Source organism: Suncus etruscus, chromosome 8, assembly GCF_024139225.1.
Source record: "Suncus etruscus isolate mSunEtr1 chromosome 8, mSunEtr1.pri.cur, whole genome shotgun sequence".
NCBI lineage: Eukaryota > Metazoa > Chordata > Mammalia > Eulipotyphla > Soricidae > Suncus > Suncus etruscus.
In genome coordinates this window covers 56,216,916-56,242,908 of record NC_064855.1, presented here as the reverse complement: position 1 = coordinate 56,242,908, position 25,993 = coordinate 56,216,916, and the positions used below count along the sequence as shown (strand labels likewise).

At 36.3% G+C, this 25,993-nt stretch overlaps 1 protein-coding gene across 1 annotated transcript in view; it reads left to right on the top strand.

The window, feature by feature from the left end:
• The window catches only part of LHFPL6 (LHFPL tetraspan subfamily member 6), a 291,971-nt gene that overhangs the window by 74,899 nt on the left and 191,079 nt on the right, over positions 1 to 25,993 (top strand). The window lies entirely within an intron of this gene.

Here is a 25,993-nt window from a genome sequence, read left to right as displayed (position 1 = left end):
ATCCCTCAAAAAGTAGCATTCTTTGTAGTACCAAATCACAATCAATTTTAATCAAAAAAGTTGTTAAATTTCAGTCTTTTAATACCAGATAAATTATAATTTTGAATTATATTAAACTAAATTATAAATTTTAACTATTTCCAAATTAAAATTTACAGCTTATTTATCACAGCCAGGAGCATGTGTATCTCAGATATCTTTTACTCATGACCCTTTTTCTCATGACACTAATTTTCTGTAAAGTACATACCATTTGTTCTATAGAATATATTTCACCCTGAAATGCAAATCAACACAACAATGAGGGACCCTCTAACACCACAGAGACTGGCACACATTACAAAGACAAGAACAATCAGTGCTGGAGGGGATGTGGTGAGAAAAGAACTCTTATTCACTGCTGGTGGGAATGCCCTCTAGTTTAGCCTTTATGAAAAACAATATGGAAATTCCTAAAAAATTGAAAATTGAGCTCCCATATGATCCAGCTATACTACTCCTAGGTATATACCTAGGAACACAAAACTACAATACAAAAATTCCTTCCTTACACCTATATTCATTGCAGGGCTATTTACAATAGCCAGACTCTGGTAACAACCAAGATACCCTTCAACAGATGAATGGCTAAAGAGACTGTGGAATATTATGCAGCCATCAGGAGAGATGAAGTCATGAAATTTTCCTATATGTGGATGTACATGGAATCTATTATGCTGAATGAAATAAGTCAGGGAGAGATATAGACACAGAATAGTTTCATTCATCTATGGGTTTTAAGGAAAATACAAGACATTATTGTAATAATGCTCAGAGACAACAGAGATGTGGGCCAGAAGGACCAGCTCACAATATGAAGCTCACCACAAAGAGTGGTGAGTACAGTTAGGGAAGTAACTACACTAGCAACTTTCATGACAATCTTAGTGAGTGAGAGAAGTAGAATGCCTTTCTCGAATATAGGAAGGTGTTGGAAAGAGGGAGGGAGGCATTGGTAGTAGAAATGTTGCATGAGTGAAGGAGGGTCTTCTGTTTATGACTGAATCCCAATGATAAGCATGCTGTAATCATGGTGCTTAAATAAAGATTTTATAAAAGAAATAAGTAATGGAATAAAAAATATTGTTCCCTGAAATAGATCTATATTTTTGCTTTTAAGAGACATCACCTAGAAAGTTCTTCCCTGATCTGGATTACTTAGAAATAAATGAGTGAAGATTGTCCAAAGATTGTGATGATTGACAATTGAATGCAAAGGAAATCTACAGAAATTGTGATAGAATCTTAAATAGAGAAACTCAAGCTACATGTAGGTTAATAATTGCATTTCAGTAATTATATCCATTTTAAAATTTAAATGTTGCTTTGAAATCCTGAAATTTATGAGCATGAAATTTTTTTAAAGGTTCATTTTCTGGCATGAAATAAATCAGACCAAAGATTACGTCTGAGGCAGCTACATGCTGGGATCTGTGACCTCTGAAGACAAACTTTCACTATATTTGTCTGTATCTTTCCTTGTTTAAAAATTTGTGTTTTAAAGTCTACATCTTATTCTATGCATGGAACGCATGAGGGATTGGGATTGTTTATTATATGTGTTTAGGATTGATTTTAAAACTATGAGTGACCTATCCTATTCTAATGTGTGTATGACTCTTACAGGAAGTGGACTAGAGTCAGAGGTGGGAAGACTGCAAACAAAACAGTGAATGAACTTTAAAAATCCCTGTAAGGCTCAAAGTGCTTCCATCAATAGGAAGACCATTAATCAAAATGACAGGTGCTGAGGTACAAGCCTGTCAAGGGAACATACTGAACAGCCTTGTAATGACCTCGGGAAAGTGACTGAGCTTCTTTTGGATATTGGATGCATTAGAATAGGCACAGAAAGGAGAGCGCTATAGTTCAGCAGCTAAAAAATAAAGAATGATACTTGATAGTTTTAGGAAAAGTGATTGCCTAAGGGGGAAAAAAGTACTGTTGCCTACCTGTGATAAAGTTTTAATTAGACAAAGGTTAGTTGAAAGTGGATACATTGCTGACTAATTTACTATTATACTAATCTAAATCGAATTTAATTGCCTTTCATTGGTCAGATGAACCTGAGCTCTAGGTGGTAAAAGGCAGAGGGAAGTACTAACCTAAATTGTGGGTCTAATGCCTATGAAATGAAAAAAAGGACAGAAGAAGAGTTGGATAGGAAGAGTTTTGAACTTTAGTATTATATAATGTCCTTAGATATTGAGTAGGCCAGTGGAGTACCTGAGCATAAAGTGCCCATTAGAATAGTTGCACAGAAATAAATGACTGAATCTAGAACTAATTTTGCCATGCTTATTAATTATTTTCTAGTAGAACCTCCAAGAAGAGGGATGGCATTGGCGTTAGGGCAGAAGTCTGAAGATGAGTGCCCCTACTTAGTTGACAGTATTTTCTGTCTGACTGGTGGACACTATGGTTATCTTAGTCACCATTGTCCATAACTGCAACAGCTATCATCCTGCCATTTCTTCATCACTGGTTTCTATGCCTGCAAGGCAATCTCTTGATTTTCTAGTTATATTAAGCAGAGAAGTCACATTATAATGTATATTTCTTTGACACTGAAGAGACCGTACAGTATTTTGATAATGCAAGTTCACTACTCATTGTTTGTGAAGTTAGTGCTATGTGACTTGACAACCTGTTAATGAAATGGACCTTATGCATGTAGAGAATGGCAATATTACCTGGTATCATTTATCTTTTTCTAAACAGTATCAAATAGAACGCTGAAGTAGGTAAGCAATGAAAGGTTTATGAATAGTTGATTAAGTTTACTCTGAAATTCACTTACTTGAATTAATTATTTAAAATTATGATGATTTCTTTGTAATCCCATGCCCTGTTTTCCTTATGCCCAGAGCTAAATTGCCTAGTCATTGTAATAACTAAGATTGATGATTATGACTTTTAAGGGAGAGTCAAAAATCACAGCAGAAGTAAGATATTTTTCTCTAACAAAATTTTAGTTTAGTTTATTTGTGTTTAGTCATCTATAAAAGTTAATTGCAAATGTATTTATGTAGGTCAACTTAAAACAGAAAAATTGTAGAAAAATATAGTAAAAAGGAATATGTGCACAATCTCTGAATTTATAGAGCAACCTAAGTTCCTGAAATTTCTATTTCTTCATAGATAGTGATCATGTGTCTTTGTTAGCACTGCTGAAAAAAAAGTTTGCTTTTTTGACTTTCTCTAAATTTCTTTTAAGAAATGCAATATTTTTAATTTTTACAAAGTCAGATGCATCTTTAAAAAAAAAATCATAAGATCACCCAAATGCTCCTCTGTATTAAGCTCAATTGAAAATAAGGAACAAAGAAATAAAAATTTATAGAGAATGACGGTTGGATTCCTGTAACATTATGGATTAAATTTGGTCTCCCACCAAAGATACGTTAAAATCTTAAGCCAGTGGATTTGCAAATGTAACCAATTTGGGAAAAGGGCCGTTACTGATGACCTCAAATTCAGATGAGCTCATACTGGACTAGGGTGAACTCCCATTTAGTGTGACTAATGTATTTATAAGAAAAGAGGAAAGACACAGAGAACACTATGTAGATCAGAGTTGTGTTTCCCAAATCCTGGAAACACCTGGAGCTACCAGAAACTAGAAGAGGAAGTAGTGTTTTCTCCTAGAAAAATTTGCAGAAATCAGAGCTCACCCAACACTTTGTGTTTGGATTTCTAGCCTCAGGCTTTGAGAGACTTTGGGGGGGGGTCCATATTTGTCAGTGCTCAGGGCTTAACTCCTGCTTCTATATTCAGGGATCATTCCTTGTAGGGTTCAGGGGACTGTATGTAGCACCAAGAATTGAACCTGGGTCAATTGCTTACAAGGCAAATTTACCAGCTGTACTCTAATTTAGGCTCCAGAGGGGTGTGTGTGTGTGTGTGTGTGTGTGTGTGTGTGTGTGTGTGTGTGTGTGTATGTATGTTAATACATTCAATTTGTAGTACTTTGTTATGACCCTTGGTTTCTAGTTCTAGGAAAATACCACTAGTAATATTAATGACAAGAGATTGCTTTCATATGAATTACAAAAATACATATTTATTAAGTTTTTAAAATTGGTAATGTCTGGATATGTCAAGTGCTTCCCTTGTGCACCCCTCTCCCCAAACAAGCCATATCTCCTTCAGAGGACAGCCATGGTTATCATGTTCTTGAATTATGCTGAAAAATATGTAGTGTGTAATAATCATCTACTTTCCTTTCCATACCCTTGTAATAAATGGCAATAATTTTGAACTTCAAGCTTTATAGTAGATTTTTGTTGTTGTTGTTGTTTTTGGGCCACACTTGGCAGCACTCAGGGGTTACTTCTGTCTCTGAGCTCAGAAATCGCTCCTGGCAGGCTCAACAGACCATATGGGATGCTGGCAATTGTACCTGAGTCCATCCCAAGTAAATCTCATGCAAGGCAAATGCCCTACAGCTATGCTATCGCTCTGGCCTCTATGGCAAATTTCTTTTAACTCTACTGTATGATAAGAAAAATTGAAATTCAGCTAATATAAATTTCATTGATTATGAATTCAGTAATTGTTTCTTATGCTGCTACGATGTTAACATACTATAAAATTTTATATAGAATGCTTTATCTACTTTAATTTGGAAAAATACCACTGTGTGGTTCTTTGCATATTATATTTAACATGTTTTAGGTACAATAAAGCAAATTAGCAAGAAATCCTAAATTTCCTTGACCTAAAGAATATTAGCCTACTAAAAAATGTTTGCTCTTGGAACAGGTTCAATTTCATTTGTACTATAGGTTCCTAAAAAAAATTAAAAACTGAAAAAATTATAGGTTTACTGTCAAATTGACTTAAGGTTAGTTCTATGCTAAATTCCTCATCTTTGACTTTGACTTTACTGAAAAAAATATTATTTCTTTGGTGCTATAAATAAAATTTTTCTTTGTGTAGAACTTAGAGTCAAGCCTGATTTTGGTTTATCTTAACATACTTTACAAGGATCAAAATAAAGGCATGTATGCATTTTGTATTGAGAATCTAAGGTTCTAAATTTGCTATGACAGCCACTTGCCATTCATGATACAGACATATCCTCCATTGGAAATTTGACAGCTGGGAATTAGGAGGATATGGAATGTCATCTATGACTACAAAGAAATGGCAAGTATCTGGGACATTACTGTAAGACTTCAGACATGGTTTTGTAGAAGACCTTATGTTTCTATTCTGTATAGGGCAACTAACCAGTGTTTTGGAAAATGTACCCAAAGATCTCTGCTCTTGTATGGATGTTAATAGAGAAGATTCCCTTCTGTTTTAATTGAGTATATTATAATTGAGTAATTTAGTATATTTTTATGTGGTAGCAGATGTTGTTGATTTTTTTATTAGCCTCCCAGCTAAGGTGTAATATCAGCTTCTTTTGCATCCATTCATGCAAATAACCAAGGTGTGACTCATGGAACATGGTTAGAAGTGAAAGGGTAACCTAGCCAGTTTCCTGAGAAGAGTGTCAGTGCATGAATTTTCTATTTCATCCCTACTGTTCAGATCGACTGTAGAAATTGAAGTTGCCTACATGGATTCAAAGGGAAGTCATGTGTTGGGGAAGATAGAGATAGACATTCTATTACCATGGAATATTTTTGAGAGGAAAATAAATCTCTATCATATTTATGCTTCTGTATTTTTGTATCATTCCTTGTTTTAGCATCATATATTGTGCCCTAATAGATACATCTGCTAAGATATTGGTAAGTAATTAGGTCACCTACATTTTTTATTGACCTCGCAGAACCTAAGCTTTAACAATACAAATTACTGGTCTCATTGTATCTAGATTCTGAGATAAAATTATATTGTTTATTTAATTTTATGTTATAGTAAATTATATGACCTGAGAGTCATCTAGTAGATCATGACAAGTATTGTACAAATCGCTTTTTCAGGAAATGTACATTAATAAGTTAAAAATTCTGTTCTCAGGTCAGAGAGATATCTTACATATAGCTGATCCCAGTTTGATCCCCAAAACTCCTATGGTCCCTTGAGCCTAGGTAAGAGTGATCCCTGAGCAAAGAGCCAGATAATCATTCTTGCAGCACTGGTAGGTTTGGCCCAATCCATAACCACCCAAAAATAAATTCTGTATTCTATATCATTATGGCTGGATGTAGGTGGGTTCCCATACCTGCTACTCATCTTAAGATGCTAGTGGAATATTTTATATTTTAACTCAATTATAACATTACTTACTTGGAGCTAACATGAGAATAAGATCATTACCTATATTGGGCTAATTGGACTATTTAACTTAAAAATGTTTTTATCATTGTCTAAGAAACATGGTTAAAATAGTGTAAATGTTTATGGTATTGTTGTGCAAAGTTATTGTACCCCATCATCACCACCAAAATATTTAATACCCTCCACTGCTAGCTTCCTTGACTTTAATTAATTTTCTAGAGGATTTGCAGCACTCAGGAAACCCTTTTAGTCACTAGTTTGCTGGTTTATTACAAAGGATATTAAATTATATAAACCAGAGGTCAAATGAACCAACATATATGTAAGGTGAGAGGCAAAACAAAGGAGTGTTTGTGCTCTTTGAGTTGGGGCCCACGTGGTGGCCTGTAGACATGTTCTGGTTCACCAGCTTGGAAGCTCTCCAAAGCCTGTTCTTCTGAGATTTTATAGAGGATCCATGACATAGCCATAGCTAATTAAATCATGGACCATTGTTGATTGATTCAAGTTCCAGCCCTCCCTTCTCCCCGGAAATCAGAAACGGGGACTGAAAGTTTCAACTGCTCTTCCTGACAACCAGCCACCATCTTAAAGGTGCTTTCCAAAACTCCTTTGATTAAAATAAACCTAGTTGGAGTGGAAAAAAGCCTCATTATGAGTAAGAAGGCACCATTTCATCATATGACTCTTAAACAGATTTTATGATCTGCAGACCAGAGATCAAATATCATAACACAAGATTGTGTTCACATTGCCCTTATCACTTAGCAAATTCCAAACATTTAGTGCTGGAGCGATAGCACAGTGATAGGGCAATTGCCTTGCATGAAGCTGACCCTGGATAGATGTTGGTTTGATCCCTGGCATCCCATATGTCCCCTCAAGTCTGCCAGGAGTGATTTCTGAGTGCAAAGCTAGGAGTAACCTCCGCATGCTACTAGGTGTGTCCCCCCCCCCCCCGCCAAAAAAAAAAATTCCAGGCATTTAAAGAATATGAATTAGGACTGAGGGGAAAAAGTATATTGGTGTTTGTGTATCTATGAATATCATGTATAGTCATTATTCCAGATGAAATATGAGGCTAATTTAAAGGTGTTAAGTATAAAAAATAATGGTTGAATCTATACTATCTTTGTTTTTTGGTCTTTTTTTTTTTGGCTTTTGGTTTTTGGGTCACACCCGGCAGTGCTCAGGGGTTACTCCTGGCTCTACACTCAGAAATTGCCCCTGGCAGGCATGGGGTACCATATGGGATGACGAGATTCGAACCACCATCCTTCTGCATGCAAGGCGAACACCTTACCTCCATGCTATCTCGCCGGCCCCTAAACTATCTTTGTTAAAGATGACTATTCCTTATAGTTTTGGTTACTTCAAAGTTCTCAGAGGCAGGTCAGGATATATTTGTTACCATGGACTATATATGTACATATATGGTAGAAGCAAAAACTAATAACATTATCATTATGTTTTACAAACAAAATTTTATGTTTGCATATATTGGATAAATATACCCCAATAAAAATTATATTATCTTTTTTATTATTTGGATCATTTGTCAGTTATGTTTGGTATGAAATAAAGACAGTGCCACAGAATAAGTTGTAAAATCACTTGGTGCTAGTGATCAAAAATTATTGCCATAGTAGTGAGTATCTGTTGAGTCTGTATTGTGGAGACATCATTAGACATTTGAATTCCACTGAAGTTCTTGAGTAGTTGCAGAGTAAGGTTGTGTCGTTCTTTAAGAAGAATAATTTGGGGCCAGAGAGGTGGCACTAGAGGTAAGGTGTCTGCCTTGCAAGCGCTAGCCAAGGAAGGACCGCAGTTCGATCCCCCGGCGTCCCATATGGTCCCCTCAAGCCAGGGGCAATTTCTGAGCACTTAGCCAGGAGTAACCCCTGAGCATCAAATGGGTGTGCCCCCCCCAAAAAAAAGAGTAATTTGGAGCCTTGGGAGATGACTCAGAGGCTTAAGAACCTGCCTATAAATGTATGTCTATATGTGTGTTTTTTCCCATATAATATCTGCATCCACGTAGGTGATCCTGGCAGCTCTGCTTTTTGTACCTGGCAGTTCAGCTGTCTTTGTTCCCTCAGTAATGCAATCTCCAGACACATTGCATCTGTGTGTGTGTGAGCACCACAGCTAAAGGATGCAATCCTAGTGAACAAAGCACCTTAAATACAAAAAATATGTGAACACTGTGGCCAGGAATGTGACTCCCTACATGGTGAGAGTGAGCATCCCTTGCAAGTATTCTAGTCTGAATGTGACAAGCACACAACCAAAGTGTGCAAATGTTGGCCATCATGATAGTGACATCCATAAAGGGAAGGAAGAAGATTAAAGAGCCAATTATCTGATAGAAGAACCAGAAATGATTTGAAATAGGCAAATCCTAAGGAAAAGAAGAATGTCAGGCAGAAAGCCATTGCTCCCTTTGGAGAGGAAGTATAGAAAGATGGTTAAGGGACTTTTCAGAATTTTTATTTTATAGTCCTGCTGCTGGCATTTTACTTTGTAAAGCACTGTGTGTGCTTTAGAAACATAAAGCAATCATCAAAGATCAAAAATTGTTTGCATATAATTGCCCATCAAAATAGAATGACTTGGTTTCATTTCAGGGTTATCTTTTGACAGTTGATGATGAATTACATCAAATCCTTCTTTAAGATATTACCTATGCATAAAAACTTTTGTCCCACAACTCTCCTCTTCTTGGGTGTACTTTTTAAATATAATTTTTATTTTAATTATGGTGGCTTACATATCATTGACAATAATATTTTAGGTACATATTAACATAAAATCAGGGGAATTTCCATCACTGAATTGTCTTCCCTCCACCTCCGTTCCCATCCTGCCTCCCATATCTTCCTCCCTCACCCCCGGGACTGCTAGAATAAGTGGTCCCCTCTGTGCCTAGCTTACTACTTAGTGGTCCTACACCTGTTTGGTTTTGGTACCTCTCTATTTTCCGCTCTAATTAGGAGGTGTGACTAGATAGTTCAAGTTATGTGGTTTAGTTTGAAGAAGAGAAAGGTAATAAACTGAGGAAAAATCAAATACGCCAAGAATGGGCAGAGTCCTTCTGGAAGCTCTCATCCTAGGTTTGAGAGACAAAGGGGAAAAAGAAGGTGAAACACCACACAGTACAAAAAAGAAGTGTCAAATAAAATATCCAGTGAGCACTCCAACAATAAAGATAAGCACCACATAAAAGCCATGGTCTTGAGATAAAAAAAAATGGCAGAGCACATAAAGGAAGAAAAGAAAAGAAGAAATAAATAAATAAATATAAATGGAGACAACAACTTCAATAACCACACCAAAACAAAGAAATCGACAAAAACTAGATAAATAAATAAAAAAATTGTTTTGTGCTTTTAGTAGAACTGAATTAGGGAATGATGTTCTGTAACATGTTATTGTTTAGTACAAGTTATTCACTCTTTAGTTGAATTTTCATTGCTTTTAATGTAATGGGTGGGCGAACTTCTTTGAGAAATTTGCAAAGCATCTTGGCATGTACCCAGGGTCTGTAGATGATTGAGTGCTTGAAACAGATTGCTCATGGCATGTCTTGCACTGGTTCTTGCAAACTGTGTCTTTAAGAAAGTAATGTATCACTTGACCAATTGTACTTTATGCTTAAAGATATATAAACAAGAGGCTAGTTCCTAAAGTTATATTTTTGGTAACAAGAACATCATTAAACTACTATATAATGACCCTACATACTTTTAAGATTAGAGTGAATGGATTTTTCATTCACTCATTCAATTTCCAGCACACTCATTCCAAGTCAAAGCCTGTATATACTCAGCCTAGAACCATTGAGAATTGCAAATGAATTTTGCAGAAACATCTTCAGGAGTGTTTAGAAGAAAAACCACTGGGAGAAAGAACAGGCAGACATACAGCCAAAAGGAGGTGCAAAACGACCCCACCCTACATCCCCACAGTGACTGACCTCCTTTTGCACTGCTTTTTTTCCCTTCTCATTAAATTCAAATGAAAGACTCGAATGAAAGGAAATGATTTGAGGACCTGCTATGTCTTTAAGACATCTAACTATATGAAACTGCTAGCCTTTGTCACATGCAGCTCAGAGTTTAGAAAGTCCTCATTTAATTGTGGTACTTCGTTGTTTTGCCCTTTTGTTTCTGAATGTATATGCTTATTTAAGTGCCGCTGAGATGTTTCAGTTTGTCTGAAACCTTATCAGAGCCTTGAAGTCCTTTTAAAGGAAGGAAGGTTCGTTTGAAGTCATTTTGTCTTTTTATGCAAGTATTCTCTAATTTTTCTTTTCTGTTCCAAGTTTATATGTCCAAGAGGGAACAAAATATTAAATGCCACTATCTATACAGGGGCAAGCAGGTTTGTGAATTATATACACATAAAAGTCATTTCTATCACTGCAGCCTCCTTTCTCTGTTATAAATTGGATGCAATTTATTCAGGAAACAAAGAAAAAATAAAATAGTTTAAATTCCAATAGTATGCCACCTAAGGTATGGCCGATGACTAGATTGCATTTAATACTTGTTCATAAGTTATGGCAATAAACTTTCCTCATAAAGAACATTGGAAAAAACTGTAGTTCGCTCATTAGTGGCAATAAACGATGCTGGTACTAGTTAAGTTGCAAATAATTACTCTGTGAAAAGCCAAGGCAATTAAGTGTATATTGCTTGTAATACTGTGGCCACCTTATGATTACCACTCTTGTTACAGTTTTTAATTAAATGTCTCCCATACCTTAAGTAGCAGGAGGCAGTGGTTTCAGATAGAGCTTCTGCTGGCTAGCCCCCATTTTAGTTTTGATAGAGAATGTTCTCTTTGGAACACTTTTCTCAGATGCTAAGTCCATGGTAATTTGAGCTCTTAATGCAATCTGTGGGCTTGATTGCAAAGGCAGCTTTTCTACGTTTTGTCACTGGTATGCAGTAGCATGCATGCCACTCGTCAGGACTGTGATGTGTCCCATCTGGAGGAACCTCATTTGTATAAAATACAAAGCTATATGCAACTATGGGATATGATGATGAACTTCTTAACTGTGTAAACTCTTTAGTTCTTCAAAGTTCTTTTCTTTCCAGAAGTTAAGTTGATCAGGCATATATTATATTTCCTATCCATCCCTCTAGGTCTATTACTTTTTACATTCTCTCCCACCCTCTTTCAGCTTTGACAAGTGGATTTGGGCTTCTTTAAGGTCTTGTCCTGACATAGGCCCTTGTTTAGTAATACTTTGCACTTGTGATATTTTGTTCATTCATTCAGTATTCAAGTCATTTACTAAGCACCTACTGTGCAGTGTTGAGCATATAGAAAAAAAAACTCAGTTTTAGTTTTGATTAGATAATCTTAAATAAGCACCAGTAAAAGTGGTCAGGCACTGTAATAGTGGTATGGGACAGTAATTTTGTACATCAATGCACTGTTGACACTTGGAACCATATGACCTCAACTATAATAAAAATTAATAAAATAGACCTAATTTATGAAAGTACCTCGTCTTCCTACAATGTACACCACCTCTTTTAACCAATACTTCTTAACCACCCTATTCAAGTTGTATTGTAGCTGATCAATTTATCTTTGTACCTCCCCCATTCTTTACCATAAATGCTTTGAGTACAAGATCCTTTTTTTTTAAATTCACATCAAATAGCTTGGTAAATTGGAAAGAGCAAAAAGTTAGAGTATGCCATCTGAATTCCAATTCTACCTCTTACAAGCCGTGCGGGTTAATTAACTTTTCTAAATCCTGGCTTCTCCATTTGTGCATTGTAGATAAGAGCCCCAAATTAAATCAATTCAGCCAAGTATATTTGTTTTTTCCTGTGTCCTTAGACTTTCATAAGAACACGTTTGTACACTGCCTTTTATCCCAAGCAAGAACAAACTAAGGTGTTCTATGCTTTAGTAGTGTTTCTTGTCTTTCCTCAAATCATACAGGGTTTCCAGCATTACATATATTTAGATAGAAATGAAGGAACTAGCTTGCATTTTATATATCATCTCTTGACAGTGGTGTCTCTGCTAATTGGGTACTAGGGAATAGTGACCTTCTCTTCACCTGTCTTCTACAGAAACTGATGGGTCTGCCTGAACCATCTTTCACTCTTCGACCAAAGAGCGATTCTTTAAAATCTAGTTACATTAAATTTTTTTCATCTTCAAAGTATCTAAGCAACCCAATAAATAATTTTAGTATTCATTCTGGGTTAATTATTCTCTCCATATAAGAACAAAAAGATTTTAAAGGGAATTCCTGGAGGAATTGCTGAGGATCTAAAAATAAAAACTGTAGTTTTCTTTTAAGCTTGTCAACAGGGTGACAAGAGCAAGAATTGTAGCCCAGATGTACGGGAAGCAGCTCATAATTTTTTTCTAAGTATATTTTATCTTATCTGCCACTTTCCCTAAATGGAAATAATTTTTAATATTATGGGGAGCTATAGGACATTGCCACTTTCACTAACAAAAGTCACACTGTGGTGAAAGAATTCATGTGGACACTTTTCTATTTCAGAGCTGCTTGCCTTCTAGCCTGCCACAAATTCACTTTAGAATGCTACTGGGCCTGTAATTATTGTTCCTCTTTGGGGTCTCCAGGCTACTGTTAAAGGTACAAGTTGCTGACCTGGGATATGATTAGAAAATTTTTTTCAACCAGTAGAAAAGGAAGGAGTTTTAAGTTGGAAGATTGGTAGTGAGTACCCCTGTTGAGACTAAGATTCAGCTGGGCTCTGGGGGACAAGAAGACTAGAGTAAATCAGTAAGTGCAGAGCTGATCTGGTCTCTGCACAAAGTGAGGAATGTGCCACATCATCCTCTTTTTGCTCTGACTTGATTCTTAGTAGAGACCTGATGTATCCTTTGTCTTAAAGTTAACAAAAATAAAAAATGGTGACTTCTCTCCTGGATGGTCCTCTCAAGTGGGAGATGGGATTTAGTATGATTAAATCTAAATGCTAAACTACTGGGGGCCAGAGTGATAGCACAGTGGTAGGGCGTTTGCCTTGCACACGGCTAACCCAGGACAGACCTGGGTTCAATACCCAGTGACCCATATGGTCCCCCGAGCCAGCCAGGAGTGATTTCTGAGCACTTAGCCAGAAGTAACCTCTGAGCATCACTGGGTGTGGTCCCAAAACAAAAACCAACCAAACAAAAAAATTCTACTGAATCTAAACTACTGAATTTGTATATATTATGAGACATGATAGATATAGAACTTATATTTTCTTATAACAGCAAATCTTATTTCTAACTTTAGTTATTGAACATTCTTAAATCTATAATTCTGACAATCTGATTAGATCTCTGCATGGAAATTTCTGAGATGTATATAAGGAGAAGTGTAATTTTACTAATTTTAGCATCTGTTGCGGGAAGGTTAAAGGGCAGCTGTTAAAATAAAGTAATAATGACACAGAAAATAACAGCTACCTAACAAGAAGTTTTCAATTTTATACCAACATTGGGTTTAGTGCAGAATTTGAGACCTGTCACAGTCTGTTCTGACAATAGAATATTTTATGGTTTCTGTTCTTGGGAGAACACAGATGTCTTTTGGAACTGAGGTTAGTTCAAGACTATGTTCAAGTCTATGATGCAAATTTGTCAGAGGAAAAATAAGAGTAATTTTAGGAATGTTATTTGCCAAGGAAGTCATTTGACACTTCATTGGATTGTAGAATATGTACTCTTGGTGTGGGGTGGGCCTCATCCTGTGATGTTCAGGGACTATCCTGGCTCTGTGCTCAGGGAGCATATATGGTTCCAGGACTTGAGTTAGTGTTGTGGTCTCTGCAGCAATTTTCAAGGCAAGTGCCTGACCTCTTGTACTCTCTCTCTAGTCGATATATGAGCTAGGTTATATATATATATATATATATATATATATATATCAGCTGGAGCTGTGTTGTCTACAGTCCAGTGATGAATAGGAACTAGAAATTTCCCATTCACAGGAAGCTAGGTCCAAATGAAGCTTCTTTGTTGCACTTCTTCTTTGTTGCACACATCTCCTCTTTCTTTTTTCATGATATCACATGTAACTTGATTTAAAATGGATCATTCATTCATACAATTGTTTGGATACCAGAAAACTGCCTGCTCAAGTAAAATTTTGATGGATTGCTAGTAACTTGAGGGAAGGGGGACATTGAGAAGAGTACAAACACACGAGTGAGAAATCTTTTAAGAGAAGAGGAAAAGACAATCAAAAAACAAATTCAAGATGGTCAGACTTTACAGAGTCTCAAAAATGAAATAGCCAGATAAGTGCTAGTTTCTACTAGAATTTGTTGAATTCACTCTATGCTGGTTCCTGTACTCAGGATATAATTGTAATAAGTTGCCAGAGTTTCCTTGGTAAATACTGTTGTGTGCTCTATTTTACCAGTATTATTATTTTAAGTTTATGTTTGTTTGGTGATATGATCAAACACATATCCATTCTAACCAATATGAAGATAATGTTATGGTGGTATAATGTCATCTGAGAAATTGAGAGCCTTGATTTTTATTGGCACATCGTGGCCTTTCCCCAATGCAGCATTTGTGAAGGTTAGCACCCACTTGCTAACATGCTTTCAAATTAGGCACATGTACTTTTTTTTGTTTGTTTTTTGGTTTTTGGACCATACCCGGTGACACTCAGGGGTAACTCCTGGCTATGTGCTCAGAAATTGTTTCGGGCTTGAGGGACTGTATGGGACACCAGGGAATTGAACTGTGGTCTGTCCTAGGTTAGCCATGTGCAAGGCAAATGCCCAAGCGCTTGAGTCACTGCTCGGCCCCTCACATCCACTTCTTTTTTTATTTTAATTTTTGAGATTATATCCAGCAGTGCTCAGAGCAGTGCTTTGGATCTGCATTCAGGAATCATTCCTGGCAGGGCTTGGGAAAACCATAAAGGATGTCAGGGAACCAATCTGGCGCTGATATATGCAAATCAAGTGCCTTACACAATGTGCAATACTATAGTCCCACATGTCCTTCCCTGAGCTTTATAATGTCAATGTTTTCAGTACATAAAATGAAATATTGTCATGATGGATTACAATATTATGTATGACAAGAAACCTTTGTGACGTTTTAATTTAGAGTATGCTTTATTTATATTATCTTTTGCATTAATGGTGGGAAGGTTTCTAGCACACAATTATGAGCATTTTCTTTTCTTTGTCTTGATCACTCATAATTTTTATTGTCATTGCTCTGCAGTGTCAGAGTGGAAAGAAGCAGCAAGGTTATATATGCACTTAAGTCACATTGACTAGTCACTCTCCCTCTCCTATGGCTGAATGTTATTTCTAATTGACCATTGAAAGGTTCACATTGAATTAGGGAATAACATTAAATTTCATGTCACAGCTGACATGAAAGCTTGGGATATTATTAAATGTGGAGAAGTTCATTAAGTAATTGGAGACTCTCCTTCTAGAAATATAGTTCTATAAAAAAGATGCTTTTCTGGAAATTAGTTATTTGTTTATCTCCTTTAATATCAAATTTGAGTGAATAAAGGAGAACTGTTATGTTGCTTTTTACTTTCAAATACAAGTGTTAAAAAAGACAATGTTGTTGCTCAGATAGAGACCATAGAAATAATCTCCTTATGAAAGACTTTTATAAAAATATAATGTAATGTGGCCAGAGCAAAGTGTGGTGGTTAGAACACTTACTTTGCATAGGATTAAACTGGTTTTGATTCCCAGCACCCTAAGTGGTCTCCAGAGCTTATCAAGAGTTATTCCATTGGACATAGGAGTAAGTATTGAGTACTGTCTGGTATGATCCAAAACAACAGAAATAAAAAATAAACCAGAGGGGCTGGAGTGATAGCACAGTGGTAGGGTATATCCCTCGTACAAGGCTGACACAGGACAGATCGGGGTTCGATCCCTGGCGTCCCATATGGTCCCCGAGCCAGGAGCCATTTTTGAGCACAGAGCCAGGAGTAACCCCTGAACATTACCAGGTGTGTCCCCAAAACAACACCAATAACAAAATAGTATGTGAGAGGACTTGAACAAAAGAAATTGTGATTCACATCTTAAATAATTAAAACACAATCCAGTTCACTTAGTTGGTTATATCCATATTGGAAAAAAAGCAGCCAATATTTCCATGGGCTTCTTGCCAGGAATGCTGGCTCTTTCCTGGCTTCTTGGAGCCCAGTGGATCCTTGAATGCACTTAATTTCTTTTTCAAGTGATATCTCTTTAATTTCTGACAACTGGCCTCTTTTCCAGCCAATATTTCCCAGCAGTTTAGCAAAGTTTTGCTCCTCGGAGATAATACAAATATTCAAGAAGTTTTGTTTTGTTTGCTGGTTATGTGTTCTCAGTATATTTCATATATTCTAGGTTTAGATAGAATCCTTAGATATAGCTATTTTAGTCCTTTTCCTTCCTTATCACCTTTCCAATAAAAGTGTTAATTATGTCTGTGCTTGGTTCTGTGAAGTTTACCTGCTCTGTTGCCAGGAGAATGAGGGACTTCTTTGCCTAGTTCCCCTAATTCTTCTGTTTCATGGGAGATGTGAAGAAGGGCAGTATCAATAATCTTTATGCAATGCCTTCAAAGTGCTTTTAGTTGAAGGAAGACAGAGTTTTCTAAAAGGCCAGGTATTCAGGTCCTTTTTTTCTTTTCACACTGTTCTTTTTGAAAATCAAACTAGGCAACCAGCAAAATATTCTATAGGGTGGAACTAAGTACTTTCTCTTTTCTTGGAGTGAATCTAAATCAGTGTAGCAACTCCAAATAGGCTTAGTCTCTGCAAATTATCTTATAGAAAGTTCCAATTACTTTTGAAAAGTATATTAATATGTTTTTATCTTTTCTTATTTTTGAGCCATACCCAGTGATTCTCAGTGATTACTCTAGAAAACATGTGATCCCGGGGGTCAGTCTTCTCCCTCCAGCATGCAAAGCATGCTCCAGCCATTTGTGCTACTGCATTGACTCCATACATGTGGTTTTCATTAATCCACTAAGAAGTGCCCTTCTTTTTAAAGACCGTACCTTTTCATTGTATTTTTATATAAATAAAAAATCTTATTATAATGAAAATCTATTCTATATAAAGTCAAGGTAGATGGGATTCTTCTTAGATGTATTAGAAGGATATGTGTTCAATTCTACTTAATGTTCAAGGGTGCAGTGGTATTACTATATCCTTTAGCTTTTGTTTCCCTTCTGTAAACTTCCTTTTGATATTTCATGCTATTATATGCCTTCTTTTGACATCTTTAATATGGACACTGTGTATTGACATTACTTTGTGTTACTTTAAATAATATATTTTATTAGTAGTGCAGTATGTTTTAATAGTACAACCTTTTTCAGTCATTCCCTGATAAGACTATTGAAGTAATCCTTCGATGCAAGACAATGTTTACTCCCTTTTGAAGTTTACCCCAGCATATTTATGAAGTCTTTTTTTGTTCTGAAGCTCAATACTGTATCCCTTCTCTCAATTGTTTTAATACATCTGCTTCAGTTATGGAGCCATTAATTTTCTATCTTTTGTCAATTAAGAGGGCCTTTTATTGAAATACCCAGAGAGCAGAACAATTAATGTAGAAAATGTATGGATTGATCCTATTCCTAGAATTATTTTTCTCTTTTTGAAAGTGTTCTGGTTTTTGGCAGGGAGGAGAGGGTACATCCAGAAATGCTTATAGGTTACTCCTGGCTCTACACTTAGGAATCAATCATGTTAATGCTCAGAGGACCATAGGAGATACCAGCGACCAAATCTAGTTCAGCTGTGTGCAAGGCAAGCACACTACTTATGCTATCTTTCTGACCACTTCTCTAGATTTTTTTGTTGTTTTGGTTTTTGGATCACACCTGGCAGTGCTCAGGGGTTACTCCTGGCTCTATGCTCAGAAATCATCCCTGGCAGGCACAGGGGACCATATGGGATGCCGGGATTCGAACCACTGTCCTGCATGAAAGGCAAACGCCTTACCTCCATGCTATCTCTTCAGCCCCTAGATTTTTGTTTTTATGATTCTATTCCTTTTCCATAGTTAGCTCTCTGTCCAATGAAGAGGCTAGGTAGTTTGTTTTAAAATCCAGATCTTCATTTCTATGAATACAGACTAAGCCTGTACTTGATTTCTAGTTAGCAAGTCACATTGTGGCCTAGTTTTGAGTTTTTAGAAGCCTTTACCTCTTGTAATAAACAAATATATAAGATTGAAGTAATATTTACAAGGGACTGTATACTTACTCTGTAACATACACTTTTTATATATTATTTCTAAACTATAGAGTATGCAATTAAAACTCAAAGGAGTTATGTCAGTGTTCTAAGGCCTCAAAACTAGACAGGAGTTGAATGCAGTGCTTGCTGTTGCTGAATAGGTTATCAAAATGTGCATTGTGCTTCTTTCTTTGGGAGTATTGAGATCTTTCTCAATATTAATAATGGACTAGGAATATAGATTTTGACAGTAAAGTGACTTTAATCATGAACTTTTGTGAAGAAAGCCATTGGCTTCATTCTCTTTAGAGTTAGAATGTTGGGGTTGGTTATAAAAGATGAATCTGTAAAATCCTTCTTCCTCAAAAATTTATTTATTAGTTATGTAGAAATGGTTGTTTTAGTTGCTTTCTGTTATTTAATAATATACTTATGGACTAAAAGATATAAGTGATGAATAAAATCAGTTAATTACTTTAAACTAGCATATCTGACTTTATTGTATTTGTCATTAGCCTCAATAGAAAGGTCCTTAAAATTGACTTTTTAAAGAAAGCATTTGGATGTATTTTGTTTTGGTATTGAATTTGTTCAATAAAGTATTTAATTAGTGCTAAGTGTGAAATGGACCATGTTGCAAGCAATCATATTTTAGTAGATTTACATCCCTGGTAAAATTGCCATATTACACATGTCTTAATGAAGTTTGAATGTTTACTAAATTGTGTCTTCACATTAAAAATATAAGCTATGACTTTTGAAGCCACATTTTCTTCATCCTTTGTTCCAGTGCTGCTCATTTTAGATTGTTACACAAATTTATGTGCTATTCCAATTATGCTACTTAAAAACCATTTTAGGGAGTTGATTTTGTCCTGCTATTGATTTTCTATTCTCTTATTTTTCATCTTCTATTGACATGATAAATATTTTTTTGTTGGGGCCTGAGAGATAGCATGGAGGTAAGGCATTTGTCTCTCATGCAGAAGGTCAGCAGTTCGAATCCCAGCATCCCATATGGTCCCCCGAGCCTGCCAGGAGCGATTCCTGAGCATAGAGCCAGGAGTAACCCCTGAGCGCTGCCGCGTGTGTCTGCTGAAATTCCTAGCTCCTGTATTTTTTTTCTATTGCTATAGTTTTTTAGAGGCCTAGGAGTTGCACATACTTGATTGGGTTGCTCAATAGGGTCCACTCACCTGGATGTAGTACTTATATATGCAGCAGTGGAGCTCATTAGCATTTGCATGTTACCCATGTTACAGTGCCAGCCCATGTTCTGTTCAGATTGGGCCACTATAGAGCTTTCACATGACTCATACTCCTGTTCAAAGTGCTTGTACTGTTGGTCAAAATGCTCATGCATCTTTAGTTACAGTTCTCACCATGGGATGCATACCTTTTAGTTGTGTTGCTCAGACATGCCTGACAAAATGCGTGCCAGAGATCACACACTCTGATCTAGCACTGGAGTCTCAGGCAGCAGAGTTGCTAGACTATGATTTTTGCAGGTGGGAGGTACCAGGAATTGAATATGCAGGGTTGTGCTTTCAAGATCATTGCTTTGAGCACTCAAGTTTATCTTTAATAGCCTCTCTTCCGAAAACATAAAAATGTGCCTTTGGTGACAAGATAAGAATATTAGGCAAGGATGCTTCATGGGTAGGGTTTTCCTGTTATTAAGCCAAAGATTTTTTTCTTTCTATTTTCTCAACTTTTGCTGCACCTATGCAAACCAAAACAAAACTGATACACGTGAGCATGAGCGCACGCACACACACACACATGCGTGCACACGCACACACACACACACCCCTTTTATGTTTTCTTTTTTTTATTTATTTTCTTTTAAATAGGGGCTCCTACCTTTTTCATAGAATCTTGGTACAAGGATTACTTTGTTTTACCAGATATTTCTACATTTTGTCTATAAAACTAAGAAGAAAGGGAAAAAGAAAGTCTGGGGCCAAGTGGACCAAGTGGTCTCAGATGCATTGGTGGAGAAAAAATAAGAACAAAACTAAATATTTAAGCCAAAAACAATGACAATAGAATCAATAGACCTAAAGTTTAACAATTTAAACTTAAATGGAGCTGTTATACTGGCAGACCAGCAGGCAAAGGGTGGTGATATAGGATCTACTCTGGGTTCATCGGTGGAGGGAGGTCAATACTGGTGGTGTGAATGGCCCTTAATCACTGTATATCTGAAATTCAACTATGAAGGACTTTGTAGATCATAATGGTTTTAATATAATTAATTAATTAATTAATTAATTAAAATAAAATTAGGTAAGTTGCCTACAACCAGAAATACATGTTGGATAGAGATAATAATCTGATCAGACTGTATTTAATTCCAGTATCTCTCAGCTTGCCAATAATATCTCTATTGTCCATAAGAATACAATGTGGCACCAGAGAGCTAGTACAGAGATTAAGGCATTTGTATTTCATGCAACTAACCCTAAATTAGATTCTTGGCACTTTGGGTCCCTGAACAGTGTGGAGAGCAACTCACTAAGCATAAAATCAGGAGTAGCCACCAAGCACCAATTGATGTGGCTCACTTCCTACCTCCAAGAAAAAATTCAATCAGCAAAATCAAAAATGATTATACAGTGTACATACTGTGCACATACAGTGCAAGTTACAAATAGAACAAAATATCATCTTTATTAGTGGGAACAGAGAATTGATAATCTCATGTTATGCATGATGTACTTTCTTTCACATAAATAAAGATCAGGACTTTGGAAATGCATGAATAACTCTCTGCTTGGGAAAATAGAACAGACAGCATCCAGTTGATCCTTAATGGGACAATGTGGTGAGGTAATGTAGTCTGAGATAATATCACCTGCCTATGTGGGAAGGCCTCAGGCTGGTTGTATGGGTAGAACATCTGTGTTGACTTATGAAGCAGGGGCAAATAGAGTGAGTGTATTATATGAAAGTGTTGGAGAGTTCCATCATGGATGGACATGGGGGACTTTTGTTCTGCTAAGGAACTTGGCCTTGTCTAGGCTGTCAGGAGTTTAGGAGCAGTCTTAGAAATCAGATATGGGATAAATATTCAGGATTATGTGTCTGAGAGAAATCCTGCTGTTATTTTTTTTGCTTGTTTGTTTTTGGTGACACCTGGTTATGCTCAGTGGTAAGTTCTGGCTTTACATTCAGGAATAACTCCTGGCAGGCTCAGTGATGCTGGGAATTGAACCAGGGTGAGCTGCATGCAAGGCAAACACCCTACCCACTGTACTATTATGCTCCAGCACCCTGCTGTTATTTACTAGCTGTGTAATTTAGGTAATTTAATTTAATTTTAGGTAATGGAAACCTTCTGTTCTTTAGTTTACTTATCTGCAAATTAAAGTAACAATTGCCTTGTAAAGATTAACTGCTCTGAAAGGGCTTATAAGACATATAGATGATATTGGGCAAGTGACTTTTTATCATGACTGCATTTTGCTTCTATCACTTGAGTAAAGCACTCAATTCATTGCTTTCTGGGAAATGTGGCTAACTCTTTCTCTATTTCTCTCCCTCAATCGCATGTGTGCTTTCTCTCAGACACTTTAAGTACATACACACAAATTCCATCAAATAACACATCTCAACAGTCTTGTCTCTATGTAAAATCCTTTGTTACTGATTGACTAGTATGAGCCTAATACTCAAGCCAGGAGTTCTTCATACATAATAGAAAAGATATGGCTCTAGTTTTTTTTTTTAACTTGCAACATCCTTTTCATCATATGAAGTGTACATGAAACACACATCCTGCAAAGGAAAGGTTAATAGAGAAACTGGCTGTATGTAATACTTGATATTTCAGGACACTCTAAAGTTCTGCATTTTCAGATTTAACTCAAGATACAAAGATTGAGTAGGTATTGTAATATGCAGTCCCTGATAGTGAGGAAGTTTAAAAATAGGGACTCTTCAAACTTGGGAGAAGTATTGATTGAAGCTCAGGGAAAGGGCTTTTTGTTTCTATTTCTGATGTAACCAAATGGTCTGTCTGAAAGGCTGCATTATTATATATGAAGGTAAATTAGTCACTGAGGGAAAGGAAAGAATTGATGTCTGTAGGCACAGGTTTCAGATTGTATAGAATTTTATTAAGGCCCCTTGTTTTTATGTTCTGCATGGGTCTCAGTACCTCTAACAGTTTTCTCCCCAAAAGCAAACCAGTTGTCCTTTCCTCATCCTGTAGTCATCCTCAACCTTTATTGCACTTTCCAGACATCTTGAGCACTAAAACCACTGATGCTAAGGCAGGACACTAGTGTAATTCAAATGGTAAGGGTCCAGTCATTGATGTTTCAAAAGAGCATCTTGGACTGACAATCAGCCCCACAAATAAAAGGGAATATAGGAGATGTAGACAAACCATTATTGGCTCAGCCTGGCCAATATTATCATTATCATCATCATCTTGGACATGATGATGGCTTTTGTTACTTTGATTTTGGGGCCATCCCACTGGTATTCAGGGTGAATGCAACCAATCATAATATTTCTGTTGATACTCAGCTTGGTTCTTCAGTTGATGCACAGTGTTGCTTAGGTCTGAGGCCCGTGAAGGTCACACTCTTTGCTGGTGTGTGTGTGTGTGTGTGTGTGTGTGTGTGTGACTGTGTTTTATATGAGGACCAAACTCAGGCCTTGACAGTTTATGTCATTAGTTCCACTCAGCACTATGCTTTTTTGAAGTTAGTTTTACCACTAGCATCAATGACAAAATCCACTTTAGCTTTAGTTTTAATGATAGGAATCCAGCTTACTTTCTTAGATTTCATGACATGTTAATAGTCCAGTTCATCAAAGTATCTGGAAAATGGGATTTTTTTTTTACTTGGCTTCTTTTGCCCTTGAGAAACTGAAGATTGGCTTGCTGAATTTTTCACTAGACTTGTAATTACCCCCCTCACCCCCAATTTTCTCTCTCCTAGAGCAAATACCTTGGTTCTCTTTGAGAAATTCCCAAATTATACCACTGAGATGGCCCTATTCTCAGTGTAGCTTTGCTCCTGGTTCATTTGGCTGGAGTGACAATAGGTCTTGTCCTACTTTCCTCAGTTCGTTTTAGTTAAGAAACCTGGTTTTGTTCTTTAACCCTATTCCATAAAATCCCTTTCCCTCTGCCCCAATTGTGGTTCTCTGAATCTGAAAGATAATGATTCAAATGAACTTAGTTTGAAAAATGACTTTTAGTTTCTTCACTGTGAGGATGGATCTGATCCTTTAGAGGAGTTTAACAAATCTCTTTCCTTTGACAGCACTGATTTATTAGAAAAGGAATCCTGTTTAATGTGAGCCATTCCTATAAACCCCTCCATCTGGTGAGTTCAGTGTCAATGCATAATAAAGTAGGCTCATCATTGGTCTTTTGGAAGTGGCTTGAATATTAATGATTTGCTTTGGGTGGATTGAATTTTATTGCAACTTTTCCTTTATTTACAATACCCGGAGCACTTCATTACTTTATGCTTCCTCTAGAAAGCCAAAGATCTGTAGATACTTACTCTTTTATTAACACAGAAGGAAAATGTATAGGGCACACCTAAAGGTCACAGAAAAAAACAGAAGAGAATTGGAGCTTATATTTCCATCTCAATGATTTATTTCTTATATATTGTGTTTATAATTTTCACAATTCCAGCTGATGTAAAGTCATAGGGAAAAAACTCTATCTACTAATGTTGAATAAGGTTTTTATTTATTGTTAAAACCAGAAAGTGAGGTAATGCCCATGGTCCAATTAATCTGATGTCTGTTACAAGGGGAGAGGGAGAGATGTAGATGGAACAATCTTAATGTTTTAAAATTATTTTTTTATATAATTTTTATTTTGATCATAGTGGCTTACATATTGTTGACAATAATATTTTAGGTACATATTTACATAAAATCAGGGGGGATTCCCATCCCCAAATTGTCCTCCCTACACCTCCGTTTTTGTCCTACCTCCCATTTCCTCTTCCCTCACCCCCAGGGCGGCTAGAATATGTTATCCCCTCTGTATCTAACCTACTACTTAGTAGTCTTGCATCAGTTTGGTCTTGATGCCTCCCTTATTTCCCCCTCTAAGTGGAGGCAGGGCTAGCTAGTTCAAGCTGCGTAGCTTTGCCTGAAAAAGAGAAGATAAATAAACTGGGGTAAGAGACTAATACCCCGAAAATGGGCAGAATCCTTCTAGAGGCTCTCATCATCGATTTGGGAAACGAGGGAGAAAAAGAAGGTGAAACACTCCACCAGTACATCATCGATTTGGGAAACGAGGGAGAAAAAGAAGGTGAAACACTCCACTAGTACCAAAAGAAGTGTCAAATATCTAGTGAGGACTCCAGCTATATCGACAAGCACCACAAAAAACAGATAAAAAAACAAAACAAAACAAACAAAAAAACCCAAAAACAAACAAACAAAGAAAGAAACACGCCGTGGTCTTGAAATAATAAACATGGCATAGCACATAATGAAAGAAAAGAAAGGAAGAGAAAAAAAATAAGAATAATTGGGGATAACGGTTTCAATAATCACATCCAAACAGAGAAATCAACCAAAATAGCTAGGTAAATAAAATTATTTTAATTTCAAAGAATCTGTGACTTTGATGTAGATCTCATCACTAATTTGAAGAAAAGTCTTTGTTGGCTCCATGAAAAATTTATGCATTCAAAACCTAAACCTACAACAATTCCTGACTCTTCAGGAGTGGATTTATTTCTATGATTGGCAATTTTCTGATATTTCTATATATAACTTATATTATAGATATAATTTATTATATTATATAATTATATAATAATATAATACATATATATTTATATTGTTGTAGCATTTATAACTTTATGTATGTGATATGTTACAGATAGATAAATACATGTATATGGAATACATGTATATGTAAAAGTTCTATAGACATATTTGTAATCTGTAATTTTGTCAACATACTTTAGTAATGCTATTTTTATTTTGGGAAGATGTTCCTAATCTTCCAGGATTTGATTATTTTATAGTAAGTGGTTTTGTCAGTGGTTGCTTTTTATTATTGATGGGTGTGATAGGAGTTTCAATCTGGTTATGGCATTGTTTTCAAAAAAGTTACTATATAGTTTTGAGAAATGCTTGTCTTTCACTTTTCCTTTTCTGACAGAGTATCTCAGCTTATAAGGATATGCACTGATGTGGCAGTCTTCGGACAGTAAGTTTGCACTGTGACCCTTGGGGAGAAACCCAATTGAATCAGACTACGGAAATCATTCTTTGGGATTGGCAGGGATTTCAGCTTCATTGTTAGCTGATTCTGGGGATGACTATATGTTTTCTTTTTTATAGCTACTTTAATTTTTTTGGTAATAAGCAAATGTTTCTGAAAAACATGCTTTAGTGGTTCTGGGATAATCCCAAATAACATTTTGTTGTTTTTTGGATAAGAGTCATACCCAGTGATGTTTAAGATTTACCCTAGAC